We start from the raw sequence: 8,906 nt of genomic DNA on the forward strand, positions 1-8,906 counted from the left end.
GCTTCATCAGTCACATTCCAATTGTTTTGTTTTCCCTTTTATGGCTCCTATCAACTCTCACTACATAACATTACTTACAGCATGCTGGTTTTCACACCTCCCTTCAAAGTTTGCAGACCTTTTGGATCCACACATGTTAAAAGCAGAGAGGGGGGAAAAAAAAAGAAGAAAGTGTAGACTTGATCTGAAAATCAGACAAGGATTTCCATGCCTACACTCCGCAGAAGAAATCAACAGAAAATACCTGAGATTCAGTTCTGTAAGACAACCTTCTACATGAAACTGCAAAACACAGGAAGAAAGCCATCCTTTTCACTCTTACGTATTCCTTACCTGCAGTAACGTATCCCACCTGTGAGGCTGCAACACAAACATACTGCGGTTTCAATGTACACAAGATTCACAAGACCAACACAAGATCAACCGACACTTAGAAGTACCATTGGTACCTGCTCTCTAACCGGATCTGGTAACCAATTGTCTGGCCAATCTTCTCTCTTCTTTCTGCTGCCACTCTTTCAGCCACTGCAACAGCTGCTAAACGTCTTGGCTGAGTACAAAACACACGACAGGGAGTTCCATTCTTGTAGCAGTCATCAAGGATAAATTGAGGGATCTGTAAAGAAGTGGTTCAAATTTGCTCTTTGAGAAAGTCACAGCTTTGTTAGCACAGGGAAACCATTAACTGCACATCAATATTGCACACTGCAAAAGACTTTTCATTACAACTATCACAGCAAGCATATCTGAATCAGCAGAAAATAAATTCCTAAGTATAACCTATTTAGGTTTTTTTAAAAGAAAAACCTTACAGTGCCTCCCTCCTGCTTCAGAGAAATCTAAAGAAAACCAAAGCCCTGTATATAATCTCACATTTTAACACAAAAAAATAGATTACTCTGGATACTAAGAACAGAACTAGCCTTAGAAGAAAAAGAGTTCTACAAACATCACAGCTACTTTCCCTTCAATATTTTGTATTATTTTAATGAGAAAATGGTATCTACCATAAAATTCTAAGGAATCATTTATGCTTCTAGTACCTATCTAGAGGCTTAGTGTTTCAAAAGCAAGAAAATAAACTGGAACAACATTTTCAATCACACAGGAAAAGGAAAGCCTTAAAATAGCATCAAAATACCCCATATCACAACTGTTACACAATTGGCATTAGTTTAGAATAAATACTGTTATAGTTTTTATTTCATTGAAGCAACATACCTGCGTCGTTTTCCCCCATCCAGTCTCTCCTATAATCAAAACAATTTTATTGTCCTTTATGGTTTGGACAATTTCTTTCTCTTTTTCAAGAACTGGTAGTGACTGCCTGAAGGAATCAAACTCTGATTCCCCTCTTTTCCCTGGCACCTGGGGGATACCATCATTAAGTCGACCACTTATTTTGTTTACTTCTTTCTTTTCTGTGAAGACAAGTTAAAAGTTTATTTATGCAGACACAGAGGAAGGTCACAAAAACACTGCTCAAAAATTGTACTTAAAAATTAACATTGCTGGCTTTTTATGCATCCCTCTGGGTAAAGTGACAAACCCATCACGCATTTAGATGTCATATTTATAGCATGTCCTGCAGTGCTTGGAATAGATATTTTGTCAAAACAGTTATTACTTTCATAGGTATTTTGAAGAAAACCAGACTCTTCCAGAGCATTGCTCCAAGTCAAAATAGCCTACAAAGAGCAAAAGGAGAAACAAACTAAACCAGACCAGCCTGGTGTATTTTGGTGGCCTTTGTATCTGTGCCCACATTTCACACCTGCAGTTCCCTCTAGAAATACACGCTGACAGAGTTAAACCTTTAAGCTATTCCACACGTTTGCCTGAAATCATACCAATGCAAGCATGCTGTATCAAGAGCCCTGGCCCCCACACAGCAGTGCGATGTGTTAGAAAGCAGTGTCTAAGTAGCCAAAAAACGGGCACATCTTCTGAGGGAGCTACTTCACATCCATCATTGCAAGTGCTACTCTATAATTCCTTGAGAATTATTCTCTGGCAGAACGAAAAGCTTGCTGTAAACTCAGTTATACATGTGTATAATATGTATATTATGTAATGCCATTAACAGATTCATATACTAAATTTCAAGCTCTGTTGTACCAAGACAGACTAAGAAATCAGGAGAACTAAAAATACATTCTTGAGATGCAGAGAAAGGCAAATATTAGACTGTTCATTAACTTATCCCTTACACTCCTAAGACATTGCATTTCAGTACTTTTATTACAGCTTCCCTCTGTTCATATAACAATCCCATTAAACAACAAAAACAATTGGAATTAACAGCAAAGAAAGCACATCAAGAAGAGACACCACGTATCAAAAACATGCAATTAAACAAGGCATACTGGTACAAATGTTTTCTGTTCACTACACCCATCTCTGCACACAGAAACACAGTGCAATTCTTCCACTTGTAGCTGCTAAAGCAATAATCTAGATGAAAACCTTGCTTTAAAAATAAAAAAACAAGATTTCAACAGAAGTTTGTCTCTCAGTGAACTCTTCCATATTCAAGAAATCAAGTCTGGACAGTAGTCTCTTAAGGACCAAATCTATTTTGTAGAGATGAAGAAATAAAAACTGAAATTCTTCATTTATCAAGGACACTAATTTCTATAAGCAGAACAGACAACCTCATTTTCTCATATAGGCGTTCTTATGGCATCACAGTAACACTGACTCTTCAACCCCACCTCACAGTTACTTCTGTGAAGCCACATTTCAAAATGTGCTTCCAAAAAGATTTGGCTGGAACTGGCTCAAAGATTCTAAATTAACACAACACAAGGTGGACATCTCAATGTGCATGATATGACTTCCCAAGTTCCTCACAGCACCAGTTATAAAAGACTTTAAAAGTAAGGAAAATTAATGCATTTGTTCGAAGGTGTCTGTTAGGACACCAGAGGGGACAGAGAGGTTTGTTTTGTCACTGGGTTGCAGGTGGTTTCGAGTGGTGTCGATGGACAAGTCCAAATCAGAACACATGCTGAATGTACCAGATTCAACAGCACAGGCACTTCCTCGCTCTGTCCTTGGCAGGAGCTCCGCGCGTTCCTTATTTGTGACGGGAAAGCGCTGAATTAGGCTCCGAACGGCGTGTTTCGTACAGAGAGCCAAGTCACAAGTCATGACTGCGTGTGCCTCTGACACATCCTTCTTCCTTACAGTCAGGTGTCGATTGGCTCCTTTTCTGTCAGGGGGGAGGGAAAACTTATTTTAGGAAAAAGGAACCTACTCTAGCTTAACTTTTATCTGTCAGGGTATGAGATGCTAAGCAAAATCTTTAGAAAAAAAAACAGAAATCACAGTGAGAACCTTTTTTAATGGAGCCATTAAATCCACAAAGTATAAAATCAAGCTGTCCCAAAATGCATGTCACAAGCTTTTCCAAGCATGCATACAGCAATGAACAAAGATGCTCATTTCTGTAGCTACTTTTACACTTTTTTCTCTAATACTCTTCCTTGCAACACAGTTGGGTATGTTGAAAACATCAATCAGGTTATCATTAGTCTTGAAATTCTATCCGTCTGCACCAAAGAACTGAAAACTGTACCCCGACTCACCCCTTGCTTTTAGATACCAGTCCAAGAGACTGACAGAGCTGGTGAACAAATGTTCTTTCAGTACTAGTGAAACTAGAAGGAAATTCCATCTCTAGAATGATAAATAAGAATGAAAAGACAGTAACAATGCAACAGGCAGCAATCTTGACATCTCAACGTTACAGAACACAGAATTGTTAGGATTGGAAGGGAGACCACCCAGTGCAACCCCCCTGCAGGGTCACCTGGAGCAGGTGACACAGGAACACATCTAGGGTTTGGGATGTGTCCAGAGGGGGAAATTCAACGCTTTCCCTGGGCAGCAGTTTCAGTGCTCTGCCACTCTCAAAGGAAAGAAGTTCTCCCTCAAGTTCAGGTGGAACTTCTTCTCTTTGAATTTATGGCCATTGCTCCTTGTCCTGTCACCAAAAAGCCTGCACCGCCTTCCTGGGACTCATCTTGGAGATATTCATATGCATTAGTGAGATCCCCTCTCAGTCTCCTCTGGGCCAAACAGGACCAACTCCCACAGCTCTCCTGATGAGAGACCTCTCATCTCAGTGGTCTCTGCCGGACCCGCTCTATCAGCTCCCTGTCTCCGTGCTGGGGAGCCCAGAGATGGACACAGCACCCCAGCCGTGCCTCACCAGGGCCGGGCAGAGGGGCAGGATCCCCTCCCTGACCCGCTGCCAGCGCCCTCCCCACACCCGCAGCTGCCCCCGGGCCGGGCCGTGCCGCGCACCCGCCTCGTCCCCGCTCCGGAACCGCTCCAGGGCCAGCTGCGCCGCTATTGCCACCACCTCGTCCACGCCGGCGGCCCCGAGGGGCTCGGCCCGGGCGCGCACCGCGGCGGCGGCAGCCCCGTCCCCCGCAGCCCCGCCGGGCTGCCGCCGCGGGACCCGCCCGTGTCGCGACATGGCCCCGACACGGCCCCGCGCGGCCCCGCACGGCCCCGACACCGCCCGGACCCGGGGCCGCAGCCGCTCGGCCCGAGGGCGCCGCCGGGGCGGGGCGGGGCCGGCTGGAGCCGCCCGCAGCCGAGCCGGCCCCGGCGGGAGGAAATTGGCGCTTGTGCCGCCGCTCGGGGGGCACGGCTGCCCGAGGAGCGCGCTGCGCGTGTGGCTGCGGGCAGAACGCGGCCCTGCTCCCTGTCCCGTCATGAATTACCTGCTTTCATGGCATGGCGTGAAACGGAGCTGTGGCGAGGGTCATCTCGGCCCTCAGCCTCCTCACTCGGTAAAGTGTTGCTTGCCCTGCTTTTCCTGCTGTCCTTGGACTCCACGCTGAAGACACGAGCTAGAAACTTAACTAAATCCACTTGGGCCTGACACAGGCCTCGGTACTGAAGGCTGCTGCTTCGGAAACATCATTAGGTCAGAAGGAGAGTACCTGGAAGAAGAACAAACTGTACAGAGCTCTGTATAAAAGAGCGATGTATTTTGAAATAAATCAGTTATAGTCTCAGCCTTCTGAACAAAGTCTATTCATTCCCATGCTGCCTCAACAGCGTCAGAGGGGAGCAGGGGGCAGACAGCTGGGTTTGTCTTTCTGCTAAAGACATTTCAGCTAACTGGCGCAGTGGTGCAGTGTATAGAGGCAGCGCTGAAAGCTGCTGTGCAGGTGTGAGATAAAGAGGCTTAGGAGTCTGAGAAGGAGATACTTTGGCAGCCTGCCTGGAAGCCTTAGCAGCTTTCCCAAAAGCTTCAGCATCCAGCGCAGAAACTCTGGCAGTTTTCCTGGAAGCTTCGGTAGCTGGCCTAGAAGCTCTAGCAACTTTCCTGGAAGCTTTGCTAGCCTGCCTGGTAACTTCCATGGGCACCTGCACCTTCTTCAAGGATGTATTCAACAAGTTCCCCATCAAAGGCCCCATCTGACTCATCCCTCCCATCAGACTCCTTTATCAACCCCAAATCTTCATCCACGTTGTACTCTGCTTGTTCCTGCTGTTTTCCATTCCTTTAATGCCTCAAAAGGCGATCTCCAAGTAACAACTAGATTGACAATAGTTTTATCTCCCGCTCAGATGACTTTCCTGACTTTTTTTCCAACTTTTAACACTAAATGCTGTGTCAGGATCAGTGGCAAAATCCTATGATCTAGCCCACAGCAATATACTACAAAGTACAGGGCCCCTCCTGCAGGAGAAGGGATCAGGCCCTGCTCTGTAACTTTCATTTTGGCCACTTCTGTTGAGCAGGTTAGAAAGGTCAAAATGAAACCTTTCCCAGCTATTTCCCTCTGCTTTATCTTTTTATGTGCCAGAACTCTGGCAGGAGAAAGAGCCTGCAGCGCCGTGCCCTGCTCAGCCGGGGCTCTCTGGCACAGAGCAGCAGCAGCGCCAGCACCTTTCAATCTGCTCCTTCCTTATTTCTCCTGGACACAGAAGCCTCTGGAAATCAGCAGCACCAGGCGTGTTCCCAGCTCAGAGCAGCTGCTGTTGGTGGGCAGACACTGCCAGTTTGACTGCTTCCAAAGGGCAATAAAATCAGAGATGTACATCATCAGGAGCCCTGGGCATATCCAATAAACATGCAAATATGTGGGAGTTTTGTTAGGAATTGTTTCAGCTGTTATGCCAACAGTGCCTTCTCTCCTGGTTCTGTGTGTTATAGATGAGTCATGTAACAGTTGGCTCTCACAATTAGGAGGTAGATACTATGTGGATGTAAAAATGTATAGTGATGTTATTGTAATATATCCTCCCATTGTCCTGTTTCCCCTCCCCCTTGCAATAGGTTTGGTCATGGTTTGTTCCAGTGTGCCCCCATACTGTATTGGTTTCTCCCTGAGTTTTCCCGCCTTTCCCCAAGTGTCGGTTTCCCTGGAAGGTGCCGAGTCAGTCCCCTGCCCCCTCCCAAGTGCCTTGTCTGTCACTCGGTGCCCCTTCCCCTACCTCTGGAAACTTCCATCCAGGGCACCGAGTGATTGGATGAGGTCCTGGGACCTCTACCCTGTCCATCCCTCACTGGATCCCCCAGATGTCAATCCCCACAGAGTCACTCCTGACTGTTCCCCACTGGCTGATCGGCCCCCCTCCCTCTCCCTGTGGAACCTGTTGCCAGCACCTCCGAGTTGCATATGTTGGCTGGTCCCCTCCGGTGCTGTTGGGTCCACAGGACCTCAATAAACATCGGGTTTTTGCCCCCAACAAGTGCCTCTCCTCATTTCCTCGCCGTTGGAATCAGCAGCGACCCCAGGACCCACCAAGCACTCTCCAAAGCCCCGCCGGGTACAGCGGAGGGTGCTTCACTCGCCCTACTCGCCCCGCAGGAGAGCTAGCCGGGGCTGAGGACAGGGGTCTGGGGCGGGGAAGCGGCAATTTGGCGCCCACCGGGAGCCAGAAGAGAGCCTGACCCCACGGAGAAGGACCCTCGGAGTCCAGGAGACCCGTGGATTTATCCTTTTGGCCGTCAAATTACCCCGGTGGGAGCAGACCCACGTTTTAGTGGGCGGCGCTCCCGGGGAAGGCACCGGCAGCTCCGGCCGGCACCACCGGAGTCGGTGCCCCCTTGGGCGTGTCTGCAGCCTGGATTTTTCGTTTCTGCCTGGACGTGCCCGGACCCTTTTTGCTGGTGAGTGAGGGGGTCCTTGGGGCTTAGATTCCTGCTTTTTTTAAGGGTTTTCATTTTCTCCCCAGGGTTGGGGGCAGGGATTCCCTCTTTGGGGGGGTTTTTCTTGCTCCCTGGGTGTAGGGGAAAGACCCCACATTCTTTTGTTATAGCTCCCTTTCCCGGGGTGTGGGTAGCTTGAAGGGCAGGTGGTCTAGGTTGTTCAGGGTGGTCTTTCCTTTTTTGTTGTAATTCTCCTGGCTGTAGACTTTGTGGCACACCTTAAAATCTGTCAGCATGGGTGCAAAGCTGACCCTGCCACAGAGGAGACTGTATTCCCAAGTTGTGGGCATCCTAGTTAGGGGGGATAAAAAGTTTAAAAAATCAGATGTTCAAAGGTTTGTCCGGTGGGTGTCACAGAGCTTCCCAGATACTTCTGCAACCATATTATACCAAGTCCCCTTCTGGGATCAGGTTGGAAGGGAAATCCTCAATCAGAGGGATCCTTCCTTGTCCAAATTTAATTATTTGGCACTGCATATTAGGGATATTATTAAAAACAATTATGAAGCTCTGCCACAGCCATGGGCTGACAAACCAAACCCCAGTTCTAAAAATCCTACCCCTCTCTCCTCTCCCTCTTTCCAAAAACCGGGGATTCTTAGGCCTTCTGGCTATGTCCACAGGCAGACTCTGGCCCCTCTGAGAACCCTCAGGACCCTTACTAGGACAGTGCTGACACTGCTCTGGACTCTCCCAGTTCCCCTGTTTCCCTGCAATGTACAGTCCCATCCCATAGACATTCTGTAAGCTTTAGTCTCCCTGATTCTGTTCCTAACCCCTTATCCCACAGTTCACAAAATGGTTTCCCCTCTTCTCAAAGGACACAAGATGGCAGGGACCGCATGGCTTTTCCCTACACATGTGCTCCTTCTTTCCACAATCCCTTTCCAGCCTCTTCTCGAAACCCCTTCCACTCCCCAGATTGTCCCTCCCACTTCTCTCCTCCACCCACCTCAGTCACCTCCCCTGTTGAATTATTTAACATCTCGTCCCCCAGCTCCGCCTCTGGGGGAGCTTTCCATCAGCCACTCCCCCTGGCCCTGACTCTGCCTCCTCCTCCTCCCCCGGTTCCCACGCCTTGGGGTCACGTCAGGGCGGCGGGGGGGAGCGTGGGAACTCTGGCCTGCCCCATTCCCTGCCTGCCTTCTCTGCTGCCCCTGTCACCTTCGCCCCACGGCAGGGGGGCAGGCCCCTCGCACAGTGCTCCCCCATTCCACAAAAAGCCATCAAAGACCTCTGCAAGGTCCAGAAGGAATTCGGCCGTGAAAGCGAGTTTTTTAGAGGGATGTTAAAGGCAACACTTAGCAGAACCAGTAGGCTGTAGAGGGCCAGGCACGCAGGCTGAAAGAAAATCCATTTTCAGGCATTCCACAACAAATACAAAGGCATAGCTGGATCTTTCCTAATTTCCACCTCAGAGCTTTGAAGACCTACAAACTCAGTTTTGCAGAGAGGACATTTCTTGATGACACCAGACAGGGATGAATACTTAGGAGAGAGAAACTTCCTGCAGAGTTAAATAAGCCCATTTTAATGAAGTGACAGCAACTTAGATTCCTATCCCTATCAAACTTCATGATACTTCCTTAGAAGATGTGGTTGTAGAAGTAGAAGGACAATTTAATGCAGTATTTGCAGCTAAATGGGCAATTTTGTGGCTGGGTACCTGTGTGGGCTAAAGGAGCCCGGGGTGCCGGTCAAGAGCAGCTGAAGGTGGGCCAGCGCC

The 8,906-nt window shown here is 48.1% G+C and overlaps 1 long non-coding RNA gene across 1 annotated transcript; it reads right to left on the reverse strand.

Moving 5' to 3' along the window:
* Nucleotides 1-2,223: 2,223 nt before the first annotated feature.
* LOC146763628 (uncharacterized) lies at nt 2,224-7,057 on the reverse strand. Its single transcript, XR_014951658.1, has 2 exons — nt 4,737-7,057; nt 2,224-3,681 (listed from the first exon to the last, which is right to left on the reverse strand). It is a non-coding gene; the product is annotated as an uncharacterized LOC146763628 (long non-coding RNA).
* Nucleotides 7,058-8,906: the final 1,849 nt, after the last annotated feature.

Source organism: Lonchura striata, chromosome Z, assembly GCF_050655825.1.
Source record: "Lonchura striata isolate lonStrDom1 chromosome Z, ASM5065582v1, whole genome shotgun sequence".
Lineage (NCBI taxonomy): Eukaryota > Metazoa > Chordata > Aves > Passeriformes > Estrildidae > Lonchura > Lonchura striata.